This window comes from Eumetopias jubatus, unplaced genomic scaffold (assembly GCF_037043125.1).
Source record: "Eumetopias jubatus isolate StellerSeaLion01/CBP00866 unplaced genomic scaffold, mEumJub1_p1.0 scaffold_17, whole genome shotgun sequence".
Lineage (NCBI taxonomy): Eukaryota > Metazoa > Chordata > Mammalia > Carnivora > Otariidae > Eumetopias > Eumetopias jubatus.
In genome coordinates this window covers 55539101-55551569 of record NW_028274823.1, presented here as the reverse complement: position 1 = coordinate 55551569, position 12469 = coordinate 55539101, and the positions used below count along the sequence as shown (strand labels likewise).

Below are 12469 nucleotides of genomic sequence, written 5' to 3'. Positions count from 1 at the left end.
TTTTTGCTTGAAATTAAATATATACCCTGAAATTGGTTTGGCCAGTGTCACTGTAAAGGCAGGTAAGGTAACACAGAAATTAAAGCTCAAGGATGCTACAGAACACCTTGGGGTGTGTCTAGATAATGTAATTTTCCATCAATATCAAAAGCCAATGGTCTGGGGCGCCTGGGTGGCTCAGTTGGTTAAGCAACTGCCTTCGGCTCAGGTCATGATCCCAGGGTCCTGGGATCGAGTCCCATATCAGGCTCCCTGCTCAGCAGGGAGTCTGCTTCTCCCTCTGACCCTCTTCCCTCTCATGCTCTCTATCTCTCATTCTCTCTCTCTCAAATAAATAAATAAAATCTTTAAGAAAAAAAAAAAAGCCAATGGTCTGTCTTCTCATTTGCTTGTAAATCTCATGACTCAGCTTAATTTCTTTCAAGAGTAAGGATCTTACCATAGACAAGTAAAAAAAAAAAAATTTACATGAAAGTCAAATTGCATTTTCTTTTATCTCAACTACTACAGTAAAATTTCCAGCCAGAGGCCAATTTCAGACTAATTTTTTAGAATTGTTATTATTGTCTGAAAATGTAAGATCCATGAGGGCAGGCCTATTTTGTTTTGTTTGTTTATTTATTGCTCATCCCAGTAGGATATAGACTACTAAATTCATAGTAAATGAATGTTTATTGAATGAATAAGTACTGTGGTTTAAGTACTGAAGGGTGGTTTCCAATTCTCAAACACTGAAAAACTCTGTGGTAACTCTTATTTATATACGTATGTATGTATATAATCTCTATGCCCAATATGGGACTTGAACTCACCACCCTGAGATCAAGAGTCTCACACTCTATAGACTGAGCCAACTGGGCATTCCTGTGGTAACTTTTTAAGAACTTCATTATCGTTAGTATGAGTGTCTAGAATGAGTATTGGAATGGACAGTTGTTATTTTAGTCTCCTCAACATCATTTCCTCCTCTCTTCTTCAGTTGGGTAAAACCCAACTTAATGTAGACTCTCTCTCCTCCCCAGCCATAGGGGGTGTAATGTGGCCAAGACCTATCCCATCAGAAAATTGCATCTATTTACTCCCACTCACTCCCCTCCACAGTTTGGTTCCTAATTCATGTCAAGACAGTCAGTCTGCCCTACGAATTTTTTGCTGGAGCTCGTAGGGGAGATTGTCTCTATCTGCTGGACTTAATTGTGGATACCATTTTGGAGTCTGGAGCCAGCAACAGTCATCTTTCTCACTTTGGGACTAGAACCTGTATGTATACAAATTAGAGGCAAGCAGAATTAAAAGATGGAGAAGGTGAGAGAGAACCTGTTTTCTCATCAGCAAACAATTAATATATATATTTTTTAAATAGAAATATCCTTCTTGTTTTTTCTGATTATGAAAGTAATAAAAAATATTCCTTGTAAAAAAATTCAGAAAATACAAAAAACTCAAAGAAAATTAAAATTATATTTACTTCAATACCCACAAACTGTATTTTTGATACATATCTTTTCATGCATATATACAAGTACTATTTTGTCTTATTTTTTTTTAAGATTTTATTTATTTGACAGAGAGAGAGATAGCGAGAGAGGGAACACAAGCGGGGGGAGTGGGAGAGAGAGAAGCAGGCTTCCCGCCGAGCAGGGAGCCCAATGTGGGGCTCGATCCCAGGACCCCGGGATCATGACCCGAGCCGAAGGCAGAAGCTCAACGACTGAGCCACCCAGGCGCCTGTATTTTTTCTTATGTTAAACAAAAGTGAGATCATGTTTTTATAAGCTCCTTTTATCAATTTATATGTTATAAATATATCTCCATGTCAATAAAGACAGATTTACTCATTGTTTTTAATGACCATATAAAATTCCATTTGCGAATTAATTATAGTTTACTTAACCACCCTGTTGTTGCAGATAGCTCTCAAAAGCTTTTGACTGTTTTCTGAAAAAGCACTAAAGCTGACATTTACTGATTTCTTACCACTTTCCCTCCAGAATCCCCTTATTCTAAGTTTTCCCAGCATAATTCAAACAGTTGCAGGTTATTAGTTCACGTGGGGAAGATTAGTTAACATGGAAAAGCAGACTTTCTCTGAACTGTGGAAAGCATAAAAAGTAATACTTTTGTTTTGTTTTGTTTTTAAGATTTTATTCATTTGTCAGAGAGAGAGAGCGCGAGCAGGGGGAGCAGCAGGCAGAGGGAGAAGCAGGCTCCCCGCTGAGCAGGCAGCCCAACATAGGGCTCAATCCCAGGACCCTGAGATCATGACCTGAGCCTAAGGCAGATGCTTAACCAACTGAGCCACCCAGGCGTCCCAAAAGTAATACTTTTGGAACCATGAGATCTTTCTTACAAAATTTTTAGCTTATTAATTTCAAAGAGATGAAGAATAAGCAACATGTCCCTGGTGTTTAGTGACTCTCTTGGCTGGTTTCCAGATTCATTCAAAAATAGTGTTTACATAAATGCCTATGGCATAATATTTTAGTGCTGACTGTACCACACTCTGGTGACTACCAAATCTCTAATTATAAGGGTGTGGTTCTTCAATGGCCTGAGTAGACCCAGTTCCACAGCAGAAACCATTTATGCTTTATTAAGATAACAGCAAAGGCTCAGCAACTGGAAATCAAGTAATTACAGAGACCTAGGAAATGTATAAATATCAGTGTAAAGAAAGAAACATGACAAAGAGAGGTAGAAGATAGATGTTTTATAAGCAAGAATTTAGAAAAGCAAGATGAGAAAAGTAAATCTCAAAGACTTTATAAATGACAAAAGGGAACATAGAAATGACAAAAGGGAGCCCTTGGATACATGACATTCTTTCCAACATGGCCAGCTTCTGTTGAAATGGGAGCCAATTACAACAGAAACCAAGATTATGATAAAGTATCTTTGATAGAGTCATTTTGAAAAAGAAATGTAGGGCAGATGAAGCTTTTTTTTTTTTTTTTGTGGGTTCCCACTCATGCCTTCTGCTTCCCATTTACAAAGAATGGCTCTGTTGCTCTTGGGCAAGTCCAGTTTCCAGGTTATTTTTGGAGGGCTAACACCTTTGTCCCATAATAAAGAAACTTAAACATTGCAGTATTGAACAACTGCAGATAAGATTCTCAAGAATTATCATAGACTCCTATGAAAATTCTTCAAATTGAATATTTCTGCTACCTTTCATCTGAGTTATACTCATATATTAAAGAAAAGATGGTGTAGTGGAGCCCTGTAGAGAACCATCTAAAAGCATGAAAGCTTAGTAGTAAATGGCATTTAATTTTTACTCCCCCTGCCCCAGGTTTATTGAAGTATAACTGACAATTTTAAAATTGTATGGGGGCACCTGAGTGACTCAGTTGTTAAGTGTCCAACTTTTTTTTTTTAAGATTTTATTTATTTATTTGACAGAGAGAGACACAGCGAGAGAGGGAACACAAGCAGGGGGAGTGGGAGAGGGAGAAGCAGGCTCCTCACTGAGCAGGGAGCCCGATGCGGGGCTCCATTCCAGGACACTGAGATCATGACCTGAGCCCAAGGCAGACGCTTAACAACTGAGCCACCCAGGCGCCCCTAAGTGTCCAACTCTTGATTTTGGCTCAGGTCATGATCTTAGGGTCGTGAGATCGAGCCCTGTATCAGGCTCTGCGCTGGGCGTGGAGCCTTCTTAAGGTTCTCTCTCTCCGGGGCGCCTGGGTGGCTCAGTTGGTTAAGCGTTTGCCTTCAGCTCAGGTCATGATCCCAGAGTCCTGGGATGGAGCGCTGCATCGGGCTCCCTGCTCATTGGGGACTCTGCTTCTCCCTCTCCCTCTGCCTGCCATTCTGCCTACTTGTGCTCTCTCTCTGTCAAATAAATAAATAAAATCTTTAAAAAAAAAAGTTCTCTCTCTCCCTCTCTGTCTGCCTCTCTCTTCCCCCTTCCCTACTCTCTCAAAAAAATTGTATATATTTAAGGTGTTCAGCTTGATCTGATTTTGTATACATTGTGAAATAATCACCACAATCAACATAATTAACATAATCTATCACCTCACTTAATTGTTTTGTGCATATATGTGGTGACAACAGTTAAGATCTATATAGTTTCATTGTTGTACATTAGAGCTTCAGAACTTATTCATCTTGTATAAATGAAACTTTGTATCCCTTGACCAGTATCTCCCTATTTCTCTCTTTCTGCAGCCCCAAAGAACCACCATTCTACTTTCTGTTTCTGAGTATAACTATTTTATTTTATTTAAAGATTTTATTTATTTATTTGAGAGAGAGAGAATGAGAGATAGAGAGCATGAGAGGGGGTTGGGTCAGAGGGAGAAGCAGACTCCCTGCCGAGCAGGGAGCCCGATGTGGGACTCGATCCCGGGACTCCAGGACCATGACCTGAGCCGAAGGCAGTCGCTTAACCGACTGAGCCACCCAGGCGCCCTGAGTATAACTATTTTAGATTCCACGTATAAGTGAGATTATGCAGTATTGGTCTTTCTGCATCTGGCTTATCTCACTTAGCGTGATGTCCTTCAGATTCATCCATGTTGTCGCAAATAACAAGACATTCTTCTTTTTTAAAGGCTGAATAATATTTCACTGTCTATATATACACCATCTTTATCCATTCATCCATCGATGAACATTTAGGTTGTTTCCATATCTTGGCTACTGTGAATAATGCTGAAATGAACACAGGAATGCAAATTACACTTTTTTAAGTACCAAAAAATATTTACCATAATTAGACTATAGAGGTTCTCAACTTCTCTCATTTTTTTTTTTTTTTTAAATAGGCTCCATGCCCAGCATGGAGCCCAGCATGGGGCTTGAATTCATGATGGTGAGATCAAGACCTGAGCCGAGATCAAGAGTCGACACTTAACCAACTGAGCCACCCAAGCATCCCAATTTCTTTCAGTTTTTAGATAGTTTCTTAGAATTATATTAATTTTTTAGAATTATATTATTTTTTGAAGAATAAATAAATTTGAGAAAGAAAATCTTAACTTTTAGGAGGCTCTAAGTGATACTTAGGCAACTTAATGTATGTGGAAAATAAGGTGAATTAGAACAATGAGTACAAGTAACTCTTTTGTTAAATTGTTCACAATGCTTAGGCTTAAAATTTCAGAAGCATAGTGAAAGATTTATTGTAAGATATATAATATATTCAAAGGCATGTAAATTTATATTATCAATCACTTTGAGTTTTATATTCTTTGTATTTATTTGCTTCAAAGGGAAATATTTCTTCTTCCAAATCATAAAATAGCCTCCCAGGGAGAACTTTGCATAGTTGTTTTTGTCACTCTTAAGTCTTCTTCTTTTTTTTTTTTTAAGTAGGCTCCACACCCAGCATGGAGCCAACACAGGGCTTGAAGTCATGACCTTGAGATCGAGACCTGAGCTGAGATCAAGAGTTGAATGCTTAACCAAATGAGCCACCCAGGAGCCCCTGTCACTCTTATGTCTTAAAAAATATTTTTCCATCCAAATTCTGAGACCTAGAAGTACTTCAGACAATCCTATAGAATTAAGTAGTATTAGTTAACTTTATAAACTTCTTTCTTTCTGGTTAACCTAATTAATAAGTGTTAATATAATCAGTAATATTAGGAAAGTAACTGTTGTTCTATCAAAGACAAAACGACTGTTGTTACTACCAAAGTCTTTGTAACAGGTACAAGGATTCAGAACTTGATCTGGGAGAATGAGAATGCAAGTAATAGAAGTCACACTTTTTTAATTATGAAAAAGGACAAAACCAATTGAATATAATAAATACCAAAGCTACTATATTAAAATAGGGAAGTCCAGGGGCCCCTGGGTGGCTCAGTTGTTAAGCATCTGCCTTCGGCTCAGGTCACGCTCCCAGGGTCCTGGGATCGAGCCCCACATCGGGCTCCCTGCTCAGCGGGAAGCCTGTTACTCCCTCTCCCACTCCCCCTGCTTGTATTCCCTCTCTCGCTGTGTCTCTCTCTGTCAAATAAATAAATAAAATCTCTAATAAATAAATAATAAAATAGGGAAGTACAAGTAAAGAAAAAATAGCCTAGTGCAGAAATAGTCCATTATACATTGGAATTTAAAGTGTAATACAGGGTCAGTGTGCCTGGGTGGTGCAGTTGGTTAAGCATCCCCCTGGGTTTTGGCTCAGGGTTTCGGCTCAGGTTGTGATCTCAGGGTTGTGAGATCAAGGCCTGCTTTGGGCTCTGCACTCAGTGTGACGTCTCCCTCTCTCTCCCTCTGCCCCTCCTGCTCATACTCTCTCTCTCTCAAAATAAATCTTAAAGAAAAAAATAAAGTGTAATACAGGGGATTTCACAAATCAGTCAAGAAAGGAAGAACCATTCCGAAATGGTTGTCTATTTATTTATTTAAGATTTTATTTTTAAATAATCTCTACACCCAGCATGGGGCTCAAAGTTACAACCCTGAGATCAAGAGTGGCATGCTTCGCCAACTGACTCAGCCAGGTGCCCCCAAAATGGTTATCAATTTAGAAAAAATTAGTTTAGGGGCTCCTGGATGGCTCCATCGGTTAAGCATCTGACTTCGGCTCAGGTCATGATCTTCAGGGTCCTGGGGTTGAGCCCCATGTCAGGCTCCATGTTCAGCAGGGAGTCTGCTTCTCCCTCTCTCTCTTCCTCTGCCCCTCCCCCAGCTTGTGCTCTCTCTCTCAATCTCTCTCTCTCTCTCTCAAATAAATAAATAAAATCTTTAAAAAATTTTTAAAAAAGAAAAAATTAGATCATCTTCTCATACTATATATCAAAATAAATTCCAGATGAATTAAAGAGTAGGTATAAAATATTAAACAATGGAAAAGTCAGAAGAAAATAGAACAGAATATGTAATAAGCCTCTGGAAGGTGATTATTTTATATACTTGGCAGCATTTTTTTTTCTTTTTTTTTTAAGATTTTATTTATTTGACAGAGAGAGACACAGCGAGAGAGGGAACACAAGTAGGGGGAGTGGGAGAGGGAGAAGCAGGCTTCCCGCTGAGCAGGGAGCCTGATGTGGGGCTCAATCCCAGGACCCTGGGATCATGACCTGAGCCGAAGGCAGACCCTTAATGACTGAGCCACCCAGGCGCCCACTTGGCAGCAATTTTTAAAACTCAAAGGAAAATATGACCTTTTTTTTAAGGTAACCAAAGTGAATAGACAACAATAGAATCGGAAAATATCTGCAAATCTATCAAGTTTAAGGGGCTGTTATCTTTCTTATATAAAGAAATTGATACACATTGATAAAAGCACACTGAGCCTCAAAGAAATGGGTAGTAAAATACATAATATTAGTGAGCAAAATGAAAAAAATATTGTTTCACTAGTAATCAAAGAAATGAAAACTAAAATAATAAAATATCCATTTTCACTTAGGAACTTAGTAAATATTTTAAACAATCATATCAAAGAAGTCAGGGTACAAGGAACAGGTACTTTCACACATCACTACAGTCTTGATAAACCTATAAGCTTTCAAAATATTCCTATTCTTTTACCTAGTAATTCTACATCCTCACATCTGTAAATTTGTCTGGGGAAATAAGACTAATGCTCAAACCAAGTGATTCTGCTAAATATGAAGTCTTACTGTGTTATACAAGACAACTTTGTGAAAACATTATAAATAAAAAAGATTGAGCTTTGAACAAAAAGCCAATGGGGGAGAATGGGAGATGAAGAAGGAATATATTTAAGGAATAGGAAAAAAGAACAGTTTGGGAACCATTTAGAATCAGTGAAGTAGAAAGACTTGAAGAATTTGGGAATCAAAGATGTATTTTTCAGGGCGCCTGGGTGGCTCAGTTGGTTAAGCGACTGCCTTCGGCTCAGGTCATGAACTTGGAGTCCTGGGATCGAGTCCCACGTTGGGCTCCCTGCTCGGTGGGGAGTCTGCTTCTCCCTCTGACCCTCTTCCCTCTCATGCTTTCTATCTCTCATTCTCTCTCTCTCTCAAATAAATAAATAAAATCTTAAAAAAAGGTGTATTTTTCTTAGTCTCCTTTGTCATTTCTATGTTTTTATTGTTTTAATTGCCACATTTGTAATTAATATACATATTTTTATTCCTGCTTCCCTTGAAAAATGAATCACTAAATGCTGTGGGCTTTTTCATTGTTGTCTGTTTTATACACACACACACACACACACACACACACACACACACACACACGAATACACTTTTCCCCCCTAAATTGTCTCACTCACTCTGTTATCCTCAATAACCCATTTATATTATATTTCTTGGATTCCAACTTCCTTCTTTGCAAAATAAAAATGACAAAACTATACTGTGCTGTTTTTCTAGCTGTCTCACAGGAATAATTAGATAGTGTCTTTAGTATCCTTGATGTTTCTTTTCTACAAGGCCTAACAAAATATAAGATTCTTAATACAGGAAAGTTTTGCAAATATGCAGTTGCTACTCATGGCATTGACTAGTCCCCATTTTCTCCTCATCCTTTATAATATCAGATAAACAAATAAGCCATCCAAAGCTGTTAATCTCCTCTGTTAACAGTTTGTAATTTGCTCCAGGTTTATTCTATTAGGCCATTGATTGACCGTAGATGCTAATCTTTTTAGCAATTCCTAGTTTGGTCAATCATTAAGGCCTTTCTTTCCCTATGTGGAATTTCCTTGTGTGTCTTCCTCCTACTACAATTTCCTCAGTCCCCAACCCTCCCTCATCAGAACAGGGAAAACCTCTTGCATAACCGTACTATAACACTCTGTGTGCAGTACCTGTACCTGTGTGTATTTACAAAATATGTAACAGTTTGCCCATCCCCTATCATTGCCTTCAAAGCTGGCATGACTAAATTTCCACTTACAGATTTAACCAGCTCTGGGGCAGGAAAGGGAGAGGGAAGATCCCTCATTTGTAGCATTTGCCAATTTCTGTATTGTAGATACTCACACCATGGCCAATTTAAAGCTACTGACAGGGCGCCTGGGTGGCTCAGTTGGTTGGGCAATGGCCTTTGGCTCAGGTCATGATCCTGGAGTCCCGGGATCGAGTCCCACATCGGGCTCCCTGCTCAGCAGGGAGTCTGCTTCTCCCTCTGACCCTCTTCCCTCTCGTGCTCTCTACCTCTCATTCTCTCTCTCTCAAATAAATAAATAAAATCTTAAAAAAAAATAAAGCTACTGACAGGGGCGCCTGGGTGGCTCAGTCAGTTAAGCATCTGCCTTTGGCTCAGGTCATGATCCCAGGGTCCTGGGATTGAGCTCCGCATTGGGCTCCCTGCTCAGCAGAGAACCTGCTTCTCCCTCTCCCTCTACCTGCTACTCCACCTGCTTATGTTCTCTCTTTCTCTGTCAGGTAAATAAATAAATAATCTTTTTTTTTTTTTTTAAGGATTTTATTTATTTGACAGAGACAGAGTTAGTGAGAGCAGGAACACAAGCAGGGGAAGTGGGAGAGGGAGAAGCAGGCTTCCCACGGAGCAGGGAGCCCGATTCGGGGCTCGATCCCAGGATCCTGGGATCATGACCTGAGCTGTGCAGACGCTTAACTAACTGAGCCACCCAGGCGCCCTAAATAAATAATTAAAAAAAAAAGCTACTGACATAACATCACTGAACACAGAGTTGGGAAGAGATGCCCCGTAGCACACCATTATACAGTATTTCTATCATACAGATAGAACAAACACAAATAACCTCAAGGGCACAGATAATAGTAAGATGTAGTAAAATAATTAGGAAGTGATGAATTTTAGGCACTTTTACCTTTGTTTTTAATTACCAACTGTAAGTGTATATAACAAGTTTAAAAAACAACTGTATTTAACACCTGGCTTGCAGTGTCTCAAAAATTTAGCAGTTGGTTCTTGCTAGCTAGTACAAGTTAGCTTTAGCAATGTCAATGATTTTAACCTTGTCCCAGAGCCTAGAACCAAGCCCTAGTTGAGTAACTCCAACAAGTCAGTCCTGTATCTAGAACAACTCTGATCTCAAATACACAGAAACTAGATTCAGATTAGATTATTGGTATTCACTGAACATTCCCAAGTGTCTGGCATTGTGCTAGGGCCATGAGGACACAAGGAAGGTTAAGACTCCCCCCACATTCTTCTCTATATCAATAAAGAGCATCTCCATTTTCCAGTTTTTCAGGACAAAAATCTTGGTGTCATCTTTGACTCCTCTCTTTCTCTCCCTTCTTATTTCAAGTCCATTAGCATATCCTGAGTGCTCTACACAAGAGCCTGTCTGAGCTCCTGTTCTTTCTTCCCTGGATTATTGGAATAACAACCTAAATGGTCTTACTTCCATATTTACCCCCTTATGGTCTAGTTTCAAAACAGTAGTCAGATGCATCCTTTTAAGCTGGAAATCATGTTGTGCTTTTTCTCTGCTCACTATTCTCTGATAATTTCTCATCTCACTCAAAGTAAAGCCAGACGCCTTGCAATGATCTTCAGGGCCCGACATAATTGGTGTCTCTCTCTTACTTCTCTGACATCATCTACTACTCTTCCCCTTGCCTCACTGCTCCAACACGGCTTCCTGACTTTTCCTCAAATGTGCTGGGCAGGATCCTGCCTCAAGTTCTTTGCATTTGCTCCATTCACTGCCTAGAACACTCTTCCATAGATACCTGCATGACTGTCTCCTTCCCTCTTGTCTAGTCCAAGTCTTTGCTTATATGCCGTCTTCTCAGTGAGGCCTTCTCTATCACTCTGTTTAAAATTGCAACCCTCAGGGCGCCAGGGTAGCTCAGTTGTTAAGCGTCTGCCTTTGGCTTGGGTCATGATCCCAGAGTCCTGAGATCAGGCCCCGCATCAGGCTCCCTGCTTGCAGAGAGCCTTCTTCTTCCTCTCCCTCTGCTGCTCCCCCTGTTTGTGCTCTCTCTCTCTCTCTGTCAAATAAATACATAAATAAATCATTAAAAAAAAATAAAATTGCAACCCTACTTCCCATGCCCAGAAATTTCCCACTTAAATTTTCCCTGTAAACTTATTTCTATTGACAAACTATGTATTTTACTTATTAGTTTATTGTCTGCCCCTCCACCCCAACTAGCTACACAAGTTCAGTGAACTTTGTTCTGTTCACTGCTTATTTCCCAGTGTCTAAAATAGTCTCTAGCATATATAGGTGCTTAACATATATTTATTGAATGAACGAATGATCTGTCCTCAAAGAGTTTTATAGGTTTTCTATGTGTATCTTTTGTAACCAAAGCAACTGGATTTCCTACCTTTGGATTCCAGTTTCCTAGTGACTAATCCCCAATACTTGTTGCCAGGCACATGCAGTTCTGACTTTCCTGTAAGAATCTCTGTCAGTTACCAGCTCAATTCTATGTCTTGGGTCTTCCTTGGCTGCAAATTTTGGTACATATGTTCCTCTATTCTTTTTACCCTGTAAATTGATCTTTCAGTTTCAGACCTGTCTTTGAATTAATACAATTTCATGTCTCAGTCTAAGAATTTTTTCCCTTACTGTCTGAGCTTTGGATCTGTTAGTATTCTGTGACAAAGATATTGTGTAACAGCCTTTCCAGCAGTGAGGACCTCCCATTGAGAACGTGCCCCTTGAGAAGGATCTCCTCCCTCCCTTTCCAGAAGAGAAGAAGAAACACCTGGTGCAGAGCCCAGTTCCTACTTCGTGGCCATGCCCAGGATGCTATAAAATCACCACCATCTTTAGCCATGCACAAATAGTAATTTCTATGTTGGCTTCTCCACTGTCCTCAGCCAGGCTACAGGAGGAAAAGCAAGGCTTACAGAAGGATGTTCCTTCAGATGGAAGCAGCACTAAAAGCACCCTGAATCAAGATGAGTGGGAAACCACCCCAATTAACACATTTTGAATACCAAAAAAAGAGGGGGGAGGAGAGAGAAAGATTGTAAAACAAGATACATTACCATCACAATCCTCAAAAATTAAAATGGGCCTTGTAAGGTTAATCATTCTTCTAGCAATTAGCCAGGATATACTTATTATCTGTCAACGCTCCTATCATCTACGTGAGATAGGTGAATATTCCTATAACATTCTTAGGTTTGACACACGCAAAACCAAGATTAGAAGCTATGTGTCAGCTGTTAGATTTTAAGATCCCTCATTCCTACATACTTTTCTTAGATATTTTACAAAAATCCTGGAAAAACGAGGATCAACTGAGTGGCATCCTCATTTTTTAGCTGGTATTTGCTACCTAGACAACATGGCAATAGACAGTTCTGAATGAACAAGCTGTCTCTTTCAAGTTAAGATGATTAGGCTAGTCATTTGAATTAAGAATTTTTAACAGCCAACAATCACAAGTTTTGTGAAATAATTTTGTTTTCTGAAAGCATATTGTTTGTGACTCATTTCTTTTTGTTTTAAAGATTTATTTATTTGAGAGAGAGAGAATGAGAGAGATAGAGAGCAGCACGAGAGGGAAGAGGGTCAGAGGGAGAAGCAGACTCCCTGCCGAGCAGGGAGCCTGATGCGGGACTCGATCCCGGGACTCCAGGATCA

General features: G+C 39.5%; 1 pseudogene; it reads left to right on the top strand.

The window, feature by feature from the left end:
- The first annotated feature begins 1296 nt into the window (after positions 1-1296).
- LOC148162172 (small ribosomal subunit protein eS27 pseudogene) lies at positions 1297-11761 on the top strand (annotated as a pseudogene).
- Positions 11762-12469: the final 708 nt, after the last annotated feature.